Genomic DNA, 14,083 nt, shown 5'->3' with positions numbered 1-14,083 from the left:
TAGTAACCCTCAAAATTTTCTCTGTATCTATGAGTTTTCCATTTTTGTTGTTTATTTTGTTCTTTACATTCCACATATATGTGAAATCAAGTGGCATTTATCCTTCTCTATCTTACTTACTCCATTCATCCATCATTATACCCTCTAGGTCCATCATGCAATATATTTTTTCTTTCTTCTTACTTTTAGTCTGTGTGTGTTTTTTACTCTGAAGTGAGTCTGTTATATGCAGTATATATAAGGATCTTCTCTTCTTATCTATTCAGCCACCCTATCTTTTCATCAGACCACTTAATTCTTTTTCATTTGAAGTATTTGTTGATAGATATGTAGTTATTGCCTTTCTTATTCATATTTTTTATACATATTTTTTTCTTCTTCTTTAAGAAGTCCCTCAAACATTTCCTATAATATTGGCTTAGTGGTGATGAATTTCTTTAACTTTTTCTTGTCTGAGAAGCTTTTTATCTATTTTTCAACTCTAAATGATAACTTTGCTGGATAAAGTAATCTTGGTTGTAGATCTTGGCTTTTTATCACTTTGAATATTTTGTGCCAAGCTCTTTTGTCCTGCAAAGTTGTTTTTTGTTTTGTTTTGTTTTTTGTTTTTTTTGTTTTTTTTTTTTTGAGAAATCAACTGCCAGTCTTATGGAAGCTCCCTTGTAGGTAACTAATGGCTTTTCTCTTGTTGCTTTTAAGATTCTTTCTTGGCCTTTAACCTTTGACATCTTAATCATGATGTGTCTTGGCATGGGCCTCCTTGGGTTCACCTCATTTGGGACCCCACAAGTTACCTGGGGTTGTATATCTATTTCCTTCACCAGGTTAGGGGAGTTTTCCATCATTATTTTTTCAAATAGTTTTTCAACTCCTTGCTCTCTCTCTTCCCCTTCCAGTACCCATATGATACGAATGTTGTTACATTTGATGTTGTCCCATAAGTTTTTTAAATTATCTTTGTTTGGAAGGGGGGATTCTTTGTTCTTGTTGCTGTTCTGACTGGGTGTCTTCCACTACCCTACCCCTATATCGGTGAATTGATCCTCTTTTTTTTTTTTTTTTTACCCATTTTGTTGATTCCTTCTAGTATACCTTTCATCTCAGATAATATATTCTTCATTTCTGCCTAGTTCTCTTTCATAATTTGCACTTCCATTTTTATGTTTTTTATCTCTTTGTTAAAATTCTCACTGCATTCATCTACTCTTACTCTAAGTTTATTAAGCCTTTTTATAACCAGTGTTTTGAAGTCTGCATCTGGTAGACTGCTTGACTCCATTTTAGCTGGAGCTCTATTCTGATTTTTCATGTGAGACATGCTTCTTTGTCTCCCTATTTTGGCTGCCTTTCTGTATCTGTTTCTCTGTATTATTATTATTGTTATTATTATTATTATTATTATTATTAATTTTAACTGATGTCCAGTGGCACAGTCCTGAGAGGGCTCCAGCTACAGGACAAGTTTAGCCACAGCCCATGCCCCTCCAGGGACACCTGTTAAGGTTGAGTAAGCAATCCACAGAGGGCTGACACCCATGCTATTCTTATAGTTGCCTCAAGAGGCCACACCAGAACCAAGACCAGGTGCCATCAATGCAGGGCTTGGAGCTGCTCAGCAACGGGCACAGGGCACACAAGGGACACTACTAGATGTGGCTTGGGTAGGGCCGCAAGTTGGTAGAGGTAGAATTTCGGGGATTCTTCTGGTCCAAGCAACCTTTGTTATCTAGTTTGATCACATCTCAGCTATGGCAGTACCTGCATTCACACACTAAGAGTAGGGAGGGCTCAACAGAGGAATAATGGATGCCGCCAGCACTTTTGCTGGAGAGAAAGCCTTGCCTCTGGCCCTTGCTCTGAAACTCGACAACTCAGTGTCCCCACCCACTGGAGCTCAAAGCAAGTGAGTCTGTCACCGCAAAAATCTGGTCATGGTTTCAGCCTCCTTAACAAGAAAGTCTGCACCTACCGGCTGCAGCTGCTGTAGCTTCTGTCTCCCTCAGTCACATGGGACTTGGAAACTTCCTGTCTCTGCCCGTTACTATAATTTAAGGGTGATTCTTCATTTCTCTCACTAGTCATAGTGCCTCCGTTCATCCAGACCCCAAGCAATTCTGCTTTCTGTTTGTTCTATGGTTTTACGCAACTCTGGTGTAATCGCAAGAGATAAACAAAGTCTCTACACTTTATGCCATCTTGCCCAGTCTCCTCTTATCTTGTTTTATTAGAGTTTTTCTCTGGAGTTTTTGTTTGTTTGTTTGTTTGTTTACTTTGGGCACTTTCTTCTGTCTCCTCATTTTGTTTGACTTTTTATGTTTGTGCCTATGAGATAGAATAATTATCTCTCCTAAAAAATGATTTATGAGTAGCCTATGGTGAATAGTTTTGGCAGGCCAATTGTAGTTAAGGTGGGTTTGTGTGCTGTCTGGTAAGTCACTTGGCCTGATGGAGTGGGTTCTGGATGGAACAGTCTGATATGTGAATGCTTCCTTGCACTTCTAATACATGTGGGGCTGCCTGGTGTAGAATGGGTTATGTGATGTATGTTTAGCATGTCCAGTTACTTTAACTGTCTGTTTTCAAAGCAGGGTCTAGATGAGGCTGCTCTATATGCTTCCATCTCAATGCCCTCTTAGTTCTCCCCTTTCTCTGAATGAGAAAGACTTGTGTACATATACAGTCCTACTTTGATAGTTCTGCACCCTCTCTAAGTGAGACACATGCTCACAGCATCACTCCACTCTACACAGGGCAGACTCATGTGTGAGAACTGTGAAGTTTTGCTAGTTCTATACTTTTTTTGGGTGAGTCAACTCTATGTGCACATACAGCAAGGCCCCATACTCTCAGCATTTTCTCTGAACAGGGTAGTTTTGCAAACAGATAACCCCGAATTTTCCAACTTTAAGCCCTCTCCAGGCACGGGAGCCTTGTGTGCATGCACAGCTTAGTGGTGCATGAAGAAGTGCCCTGCCATAGCCTCTGGATTAATATCCACATGTATGGGCTCCTATATTTATGCTATGGTGCTCTTATGTTTCTTTTGAATTTAGCTCTAGGATAGGTGGCTGGGGATTTCTACAGCACCCTTCAGATTGACCAGAGAACCTGGATGGAGCTCTCCACACTATCTACATGCAAGAGAAATGTAAACATTGGTATTCACTGGTTTCTTAGGTCCTGAGGTGTTTTCTGTTACCAGAGAATACTCACAGTTTTCCAGCCTTCCCTATGAGGCTTCTTTCTCTTTCTTGTTGTGCAGAAGCTGTTCAATTGACTCACAGTTGTGTCTCAGGAAAAACTGCTCTAAATGTAGCTGTATATTTAATGTATGCTTGGGAGGGAGCTAGCTCAATATCTATCTGTGCCATCCTCTTGGACCCTTCTCTCTTCTTTGATTCTTATAGAATTTTACTTGGTATCATTTTGGAAATCAAATGAGCTTGTCTGCTTTTTCTATGAGGTATTGGACTCATTTGAATTTAAATTTATAACAAAATTAAATTCTACTACTTCAAGTTAAGTGATTAACAGATATACATATGAGAATTATCATTTTATTCAACAAAAGGTATACACATATAAAATATTTAAGAATAATTGACAGCTAATAGAATGTACCAGATTATGAGTTCTGAACTATCTTAATATATATTTAAAAGATTTGTGTGAAGATTACTTATAGTTTTAGTATTGTGACAATATGAAAAAAAATACCCATATTATCTGATATTTTAGACTATATGCAATTCAAATTATTTATGATCATTTAGGGTTTCATCTAAGTACAGTTTTATTGAGTTTATAGATATTTTGAGTGCTTTATTAATGAGTAACTTTTCTCTATTTACTATAAATTATCAAGTTCAATTTTTAAAATTATATATCAATATATTCCCTTCCACCTCTATTGCACCAGTCTTAGAAATAAAAACTCTAGGGTTTTGAATACATTTAAAAATAAAACTGTTCATTTGATACCTTACTGATTTCATGCTATTCTGTAATAACATTGGCTAACTACATTTTAACATCTTTAAGGATAGCAAATTCACCTGTTTTAGCACCAAAATTCTTAGGTCTACTCTCTAAATACAAAAGTAATTAATTTTAATGTATTTATCCTTAGGCCAGATGTCAGTCTATGACCTCTACCTCTTTTCATTTTCCTGTAGTATATCATGAGCATACATCCAGATCGCAAGATCTAGAATGTTAGATTGGAATTTTACCTCTGGTAGGTTTTCTCTTTTCATTTTACAAAAATCACTAATTCCCTCGCTGCAAGAATTTACATGCAAGAGAGGATATAAAAAAAAATGATACATTATGATGACTCTTCTTTTCTCACTGAATGGTCCTCAAAAGAGTGAGTAATCAGCCTTTTTTTTAGTAAGTTGGTATTTGGGAGGTGAAGGGAGACTTTTAGCAAGTAGGGAGATTCTTGTTCTGATATTGTTACTCATTTTTGCATTCTGCTTTTTACGGTTTCAGTAAACTACACAGTGTCTATATCCCATTATCCTTAATATTGTTTTATCACTTTCTTCTCTTAACATTGAAATGTCATGGACTTCAACAATAGTCCATTTGATTCCTAAATGTATCCACATTAAATACATTTTTAAGTTTTAGGTAAAGTACACTGAATTTTGTGTTTCTTTTAGGAAATTACAGGAATTTTAAATTTCAATATAAAATTTAGCCCCACTCAAGCTAGGGAGCTCTATAATTACAGCAGACTTTCTAATGGGATTGTATATCTGTATATCTGCAGCATCTATAAGTATGTGAATATTCACCGACCTTTTTCTAACACAAGATCAAATAATAGCCAGTTTAATGTCAAGATGTAGATGCTTAAGAAAAACCTGTAGCTTCAAATATGTTTGATGATTCAGAATGGATGTTAGACTATTATTTCTGATGTATTATTATACTAAAATTTTAACTCGCAGAGAGGGATTGACACAAGCATTATACAACCTATTTTCACTCGAACAATTTTATTCTGCCATTTAAAATATTATGATTTAGCCAAATATAAGCAAATAATTTTTTTTCCAATTTTTATTCTTCCAGCAGAGTTTTTAGTATGGTTTCTTGGCTGGATTGGAACAATTATAACTTTCAATGTGCCTAGCAATAGTCTCAATGCATGAATATGGAATAATAAATATGTTTTACATAATAGGTTAACCAGATTGTTTTACCTCTCCCAAATGGTCTAAGGAATCAGCATGCCAAAATGAGCCTGACCTCAGAATCTTTCCTGGAACCACTTTTATGCTCCTGAGAGTAGTGATCTCAGGATTATACTGTCGCATAATGGCCTGATTTAGGTTTTAAAACCTCAGACTGTGGTCTCTGCTGCTCCTTTGTGCTTGATGATTAAATAAGTAGAGGCAGCACTATAACCTGGGGCTGTCCTGTGATCTATGTGAGTTCAAGTTTCTCATCTGTCAAAAGGGTAAAGCCAAAGGTATGAGAAAAAAAAAAAAAAAACCTTTCTCTTATAGTTACCTTGAAGCATGATAGAATGCATGTAAATGAATTCTGCAACCTGTAAATACTGTACAAACTATTAAGTATTACATCAATGGCCCATGTAATTTATCTTTGACCTCAGAGAACTGCTTAAGGCCTTAAGAATTAAGTAATTAAAGAAAAGAAGTGAAAATCATTACTAGAATGTATTAAAATGGTTCGTGCATACAAATAACATATATTTGACACTGGACACATTAAATGTAACACTATCATGACTGAGTAAATAGGAATTATTTGGTTATTTAAAACTGAACCAATAATATAACATCCTTATTTTCCATCCTTCTCATTAGTTGCAAGGACTGCTGTAATAAAGTATAGCCAGTTAAGTGGCTTATGAAACAGAAATTTATTGTTTCACAGTTCTAGGCAACTCTCTTTGACTTGTAAATGACTGTGTTCTTCCTTTGTCTCTTTACATTTCGTCTTCTCTCTACTCATGTCTTCTCTGGCTGCAAATTTTCCCTTTTTATAATGACACCAGTCATACTGAATTAACATCCAACCTAATGATCTCATTTTAACTCTGTTACCTTTGTAAATATCTTATATCTAAATAAGGCCACATTATGATGTACTATGTGTTATAATTTCAACATATGAATTTTGGTGGAAACACAGTTCAACCTATAACTCATTTTATATTAAAAAATAAAGCCCTACAATCAAAGCTCCTTATGAATAGCTATACATCCCTCTTGACTTTATGTCAAATAAAACTAACAACGTCTCTATTAAGATTCAACTTTCAACTTCTCTCTAGTCATGCTATTATAACAAACATGCCATTATATAACTCTGCATTTCCAAATGCTGTCTTCTTTTTTTTTCAAAAGCTTTTTCTCTACTCAACAGCTTTATAAATCTCTCCTCATCCTCCTGGACTCAGTCAGACCATCAATTCCTCTGTAAATCTTTATCCTAACTCCTACCCCAGTCTTGCCAAACAGTAAATTCTTCAGAATCTTCCTGGCCTGTCTGCTCCTTGTAATGAGTTTATGCTCTTTGAAATGAAGACCTTTCTTTCTATTTATATCTGTATATTTTCAGATCATAGCAAAAAATAATAATAAGGTACACAAAGCACATCAACCACTCAATTTGGTTTGAAAGAAAAATAAAAAATAAATGAGTGAATGGATGGAAATGAAGATAGTGGTAATGTTGATTATAATATTAGCCATGCCTCATATTTAATTGGTACTTACCATGTGTCATATATGTGTTAATTATTTTAATATTCTATTCTTATTTTACAGATAAAAATATGACACAATGTAGTTAAATAACTTGTCTCAGCTTATAAAGTCATTATGAAGGGATGCTGGGATTGGAATCATTATGATGAACCTCAAAGACTATTCTCAATTACTACAAAATATTGCCTACCAAAGAATATAGTCCATTAGAAATCTTTGTGCTAGATAGTGCAGCTTATTTTGCAGCTTTATTTTGGTATTCTTCCTGGAAACTCAAAAATTACTAAAAGCTCTTGAATCTCATCCTCAAGATTCCCTGTACAGGCTGGGTTACAATTAGCATGACAACTCCTAGGAAATTACTTATAGATTCTTCTCCTTTTTGAGTCTTAGGATTCCTCTCAGTGATGTCAAGAATAAAAAAAAAAATAAATGAGAAATAAGGCAAAGAACAAACTGGGTATTTCTATTCTTTAAAACTTCTTTGGGGAAATCAATGACTTCTTCTAGTCTCATTTTTTTTTCTCTAAACATTTTTTTCATCTTCTAGTAATTTTCATTAAATTTACTTCATTTTGAATTGTGGTCTTTCTGATATCATTAACATATGTGACTATTTGCAATAGCTTATTCAATATACCTTCTACCCTTTCTAATTGACCTTTTTAGTTTTGAGCTCATCATAGAGAAGAAAGCTATCTCTGCATTCACAATTAGTCTTTAGAAACTCTTAATTTTCTTTTCATCAGGGTTATTTGTAATTACAATGTCAGACTTTTATTTTTAGAATGGATCATAGGCATTTATTTCATTATGATATAAGCTATGATATTATTCTTATTACTTAACTGATTTTCTTACCTTTAAAAGATTCTTTCTCTCTAATTCACTTTACAAATATGCCATTTCTATTGTTTTGAAATATATTCTAAAGGATATTATAACACTTTCTAATAATCACCGTCATCATTTGTTTTAGCCACAAACCGAATGGCATAAGCAACAGAACTTGGTCTTCACAATTGTGAAAATAAGAAGTCCAATGTCAATTTGTCAGTATAGTTGGTTGGTCCCTTATGAATTTGTGAAGAAAAAGTTATTCCATCCATCTCTCCTAGTTTCTGCAGATTTGCCTGGCAAGTTTTAGCATTCCTTTTGCCTATAGAAGCCCAATTCCAATCTTTGCCCCCATTTTCTTATGATGTTCTCTCTGTGTATGTTTGTCTCCAAATTTTGTCTTATTAGGACACTAGCCATGTTGAATTAGGGGCCCATTTTACTTACCTGATTACATCTGTAATGTCCTTAGTCCCCCAAAAAGGTTACATTCTGAAGTATTTGGGACTTCAACGTATATATGTTTGGGGGATGCAATTCAACCCATAATATTATATTTGACACTGCAAGATCATCTACTCCCTCCCATTATTCTATAGAATATGGTAAACTCTACTTTGCCTTTTAAGACATGTCACAATCTATCACTAAACAGTGTTATGACCTACTGTTTCCCCACATTAACTACCTTCCTGAAATACTAAAATATTTGTCAACTACAAAGCATGTTATCTGCATTCTACAGTTTCTGTTCTTAACTTTCCCTACTGGTTATTTACACCATCTGGATTTCTTCTTACTTGAATCCCCTAGAGTTTCATGATCAGAGCACTGATTTAGCATTTAAATACGCTCCATATGTTAGTAATAATCTTTTGGTATGTGCTTTTATGTATCCTAGTAAATTGTGAGAATTTAAAAGGCAGGGGCCAAGGCTCTCATGTCTTTTAATACTCATGTGTCTGAAACATAGTAGATGTACTTTTTTTAAAAAAAAGATTAAAAATAAAAAAGAATAAAAAGTGAAATATTTTTGTTATATTAAATTAACCAATAAACTTCATGATCTACAATAAAATATCTACTATTAAGATGTTTACTATTAAAATATTTAAAATATTTAAACCTAGAGGCCTTTTTAATCATAACCCTCATTTGCTCATTAATTTATTAACTAACATGTCCTAGAAACTATACAAACATGAATAAAGCATGTATTTAAGAGTTTACAGACTGAGGATATAATTAAAACATGAATAAATAGCAGAATTGAGAAAAAATTTCAACAATATTATTATAGAAAGTAAATTAATATTTAATGTGATAAATACAAATTTTGATAGAAATTTTAAAAAGAAAATCTCTGTTACTTAAAAAGTATAATGGAGTCCTGACTTCCAGAATGGCATTGGGAAGAGCTCAAAGTGGAACCCTCTCCACAACAATTTAACTATTTAACTAGAGGAAATAGTGTGTGTGTGTGTGTGTGTGCGCGCGCGCGCGCTCACGCGCGTGCGTTGGACATTATCTTATATAACAAATAGGAAATCATTCATTCAAGAAATAATACTCAATCTTAATCAGAATAGCAAAAACTATGGCATCCCCACCCCAGCTCCATATGATGAAAGAACTTATTCTGGGTTAATATGGTTAAGAAGACAGGACTCCTTCTCAGAACCCCTGTTATGAGTACGGTTTAATTCTAGTAAGGGTAAGCCTACCAGAATTTTTTAACAAATTCTAATCCTGCCTCCTTGTGACATGAGCTTTGTTAAAGTCAGACATGTTAGAGATTAGGAATTCTTCCTCTTACAGAATTCACACTCGTTAGGACAGAAACTCTATTTAGGGTGTCGGGCGCAGAGAATACCTTGCTTTATGGTCGCTAATTGAGCTCACTCAGAGGATGTATATGCAATGCAAAGAGGGACAAGACATAAAAAATAAAAATAAAAAAGATTATACAGTCTACATACAGCACCCTGTTCATAGAGTAGGGGTATCTCTTTGAGAGAAGTAGGATGCTGTCATGGTCCTCATTTTTAGTGCATAGTAAAGAGTTTCTGCCAAATATGAGAGGAAGACCATAAGAACAGAGAGCCTCGCAGCTTTCCCTAAGTGGACTGACTTTGGTACTATCTCTTAAGAGTGTTATGGAAAAAATGGAGACACATACACACTTTATGGCATGCCACTAAAGACCTGTTTAAGTTCTTTTTACCCAAAAATTATGCCCAAATTTAAAAAAAAAAAAATCCAAGGCACACTAAAAGGCAAAGCAATATAGTTTGAAGAGACATGGAACCAGTCAGATATGGCAATGATGCTGGAATTATCAAACCGAAAATTTAAAGTACCTATGATTAATATGCCAATAGTAGTATGGTAGATAATTTTATGTGTCAATTTGAATTGACTAAGGGATGCTCCGATAGCTGATAATTATTTCTAGGTGTGTCTATGAGGATGCTTTTAGAAGAAATTAGTGTTTGATTCACTAGACTGCGTAGAGACACTCTTAATCAATGTGAGTAGGCATCATTCGAACAATCCCTTGAGGGAACATGTAAAACAAAAAGGCAAAGGAAGGATGAATCTTCTCTCTTTTTTCTTGAACTAAGATACTCATCTTTTCCTGCCTTTGAATATTGGAGCTCCTGGTTCTTGGGCCTACACACTCCATAATTTATACCAATGGTCTTTAGCTTCTCAGGCCTTTGACCTCAGACTTGGAGCTACCACCTCTTATTCTCAGATCTTTGGACTTGAGCTGAATTACATTATTCATTATTGGCCTTTTTTGGTTCTTAAACTTACAGAGGATAAATTGTGGTGATTTTTGGCCTCCAGAAACATATAAGCCAATTTCTATAATAAATCTCTAATATCTAGCCATCTATTATCTATCTATCATCTATCTATCTAGTATTCATTCTCTCTCTAGAGAACTCCACCCAATAAAAATTACAATGGGAAAACTAGACAGCATGCAAGACTAGATAGATAATGCAGAGAAATGGAAATTCTAAGAAAGAATCAGAAAAATGTGAAAAATCAAAGATATCGTAAAAAAAATTTAAAAACTTTGATAAGCTCATTAGTAGAATGGACATGGCTGAGAAAAAGGTTAGTAAACTGGAAGATATGTTAATAGAAACTTCCAAAACTAAAATTCAAAGAGAAAACCTGTGGAAAAATATTAAGAGATTATCCAAGAACTCTAAGATAATTACAAAGTTGTAAAATATAGATAATATGAATAACAGAAATAGACAAAAGAGAAGAAACATTTGTAGCAATAATGACTCAGAGTTTTCCATAATTATTGCCATACATTAAACTAAAGATCCAGGAAGCTCAAAGAACACTAAGCATAATAAATACCAAAACGAGTCTACAGATAGGCATACCATATTCAAACTGTACAAATTCAAATGCAGATTTTTAAAAGATCTTTAAAATAAGTGAGGGTAAAATAAAAGTACCTATAAAGGAGCAAGAAGAAGAATTATATGAGACTTGTTTTCAAAAACTATGCAGGCAAAAAGGAGAGTGAAATCAGATACATGAAGTGTTGGAAAAAGAAAAACCAGCAAAAAAAGACATCCATAAAATTCTATGTCCAGTGAAATTATCCTTTAAAAATGAAAGAGAAAAAAGATTTTTCTCAAGATAAGCAAAATCAAGGAAATGTGTTTCTAGTAGACCTGCCTTAAAAGAAATGTTAAAAGACAGTCTTTGCAAAGCAGAAAATGATATAGGGCAGAAATTTGGATCGAAGTAAAGAAGAATATTTTTAAAAAAATTAGTCAAGGTAAAACAAAAACTTTAAAAAAATTTATTGAGGTATAATGACATATAATATTATATTAATTTCATGTGTAAAATATAATTCAATATCTGTATATGTTGTGAAGTGATTACCACAATAAATCTAGTTAATATTCATCACCATACATAATTACTACATGGTTACAGATTTTTCTCCCTGTGAAGGAACATTTAACTAATGTTAAGGAACTTTTGCAACTTTCAAATATGCAATACAGTATTATTAACTATTGTTGCCATGTTATACATTATATTCTCATGAATTATTTAATTTATAACTGGATGTTTGTACATTTTTACTTTCTTCACCCATTATGCCTACCCCTCAATCCCTTGTCTCTGGCAAACACGAGTCTCTTTGTATCTATGAGCTTGTCTTTCTGTTTTCTTTAAATTCCACATTTGAGATCACACAGTATTTGTCTTTCTTTGTCTCACTTATTTTATTTAAATAATGCCCTCCAGGTTCACTCATGTTATTGCAAGTGTCAACATCTTTATAGCAGAGCAATATTTTATCATATATATATAAAATATGATTTCTTTATCCATTCATCCATTAATCGATATTTAGGTTGTTTCCATATTTTGACTATTGTAAATAATTCTGTAATAAACATAGGAGTGAATATATATTTTTTCAAGTTAGTGTTTTTGTTTTCTTTAGGTAAATACTTAGAAGTAAAGCTGCTGGATCATATGGTAGTTCTATTTTTAATTTTTTGAGAAACCTCTATAGTGTTTTTTATAGTTGCTGCACCAACTTATGTTCCTACTAATAGTACACAAGTGTTCTCTTGTCTATGCATCCTCTCCAACACTGATTCTTTCTTGTCTTTTGAATAATAACCATTTTAACAAGTATGACGTGAAATCTCATTGTGTTATGATTAACGTTTTCTGAATGATTAGTAACGTTGAGATTTTTTTCTTGTGTTGGCCATATGTATGTTATTTTGGGAAAAATGTCTGTTCAGATATTTTGCCCATTTTTTAATTGGATGGTTGTTTTAAAATTTTTCGAAGTGTATAAATTAATTATTTATATATTTCAGATATTAACCACTTATGAGATAGGTAATTTGCAAATATTTTCTCCCATTCAATAGATTGATGTTTCGTTGTGTCGATGGTTTCTTTTTCTGCACAGAAATTTTTTTTTGTTTGATGTAATCCACTTTTTTATTGTTGCTGTCAGATTCCAAAAAACATAGTCAAAAGTGGTATCAAAAGGCTTACAACTTGTCTTTTCATTTAGAAGTGTTATAGTTTCAGATTTTACATTCAAGGTTTGAATCTATTTCAGTTAATTTTTTGTGTATGGTATAAAATAATGGTCTATTTTTATTCTTTTGCACGTAGATACCCACGTTTCCCAATGCCATTTATTGAAAAGATTGTCTTCTCCCCATTGTATATTCTTGACTCCTGTTGTACATTAATTAATCATGTGTTTCCGAGCTCTGTTTCCATTGATTTGTCTGTCTTTTTTTATGCCAATTCATATTGTTTTGATTACTATAGTTTTGTAACATAGTTTGAAATCAATAAGCACGATGCCTCTAACCTTTTTCTTTCTCATGATTACTTTGGTTATTTGGCGTATTTCTAATTACATACAAATTTTAGAATTTTTTAAAATTACTCTTTTTGATAGTTTGTATTAGTGTGCAGAAACACAATATGTTCTTGTATATTCATTTGTATACTGCAACTTTATTGCATTTGTTCATTAGTTCTAACTTTCTTTGGAGGAATTTTTAGGGATTCATATACATAGTTTCATCTGCGAATAGAGATGGTTTTACTTCTTTCTTTCTAATTTGAATGGTTTTTGTTTAATTTATTTTTCTTGACCAATTGCTTGCCTAGAACTTCCAGTAGTATGTTGAATAAAAGTGAAGAGTTGGCTTTCTAGTCTTGTTACTCACCTTAGAGAAAAAGCATTTAGCTTTAAACTGTTGAATATAATATTATTAGGGATACTTGTTTTCTGTTTTCATGTTCGTCTTTTATTTCTTTTCTGCTTTCTTAGATTTAATTGAACACTTCGTATTATAATTACATTTTATCCCTTTTTTAACATATAAATTATGCTCTTTTTTGGGGGGGGGAGTGAGGAGAAGGCAATCTTGTGTTTGCAATATCCATTTAACAAAGTCCAGTTTCAAATAACTCTAGACTGTTTTTTTCCATAATAGAAGTACCTTTTATAATAATATTAATTCTTCACTTTCACCATTTCTCACCTTGCTCTCCTTATTTTACTTATACATAAGCTAAATTACTGAACATATTATTATAGTTACTTTGGAAAAAAAACTATTATCTGTTAAATAACTTTAGAATTTTTAAAAATGAGTTTTTTGTTAGATCTAATAAATAAATTTAGTAAATTTATTGGATATGGAATTGATATATAGAAATCAACTGTGTTTCTATAGACAAATAATGAACTATTAAAAGAAATTAAGAAAACAATCTCTTACAATTGTATCAAAAAGAATAAAATACCTAGTAATAAATTTAACCAAGGAGGTGAAAAATCTCTACAGTAAAACTGTAAGATATTCATAAAATAAATTGAAGAAAATACACACAGAAAGATATTTGTGTTCCTAAATTGGAAGAATTAATACTGTTAAAATGTCCATATTAACTGA

At 32.9% G+C, this 14,083-nt stretch overlaps 1 protein-coding gene across 12 annotated transcripts in view; it reads left to right on the top strand.

Annotated features, from left to right (window-relative positions):
- SNTG1 (syntrophin gamma 1) overlaps positions 1-14,083 on the top strand; it is a 746,957-nt gene that overhangs the window by 329,527 nt on the left and 403,347 nt on the right. The window lies entirely within an intron of this gene.

This window comes from Rousettus aegyptiacus, unplaced genomic scaffold (genome assembly GCF_014176215.1).
Source record: "Rousettus aegyptiacus isolate mRouAeg1 unplaced genomic scaffold, mRouAeg1.p scaffold_m13_p_15, whole genome shotgun sequence".
NCBI lineage: Eukaryota > Metazoa > Chordata > Mammalia > Chiroptera > Pteropodidae > Rousettus > Rousettus aegyptiacus.
This window is presented reverse-complemented; position numbering and strand designations above follow the sequence as displayed.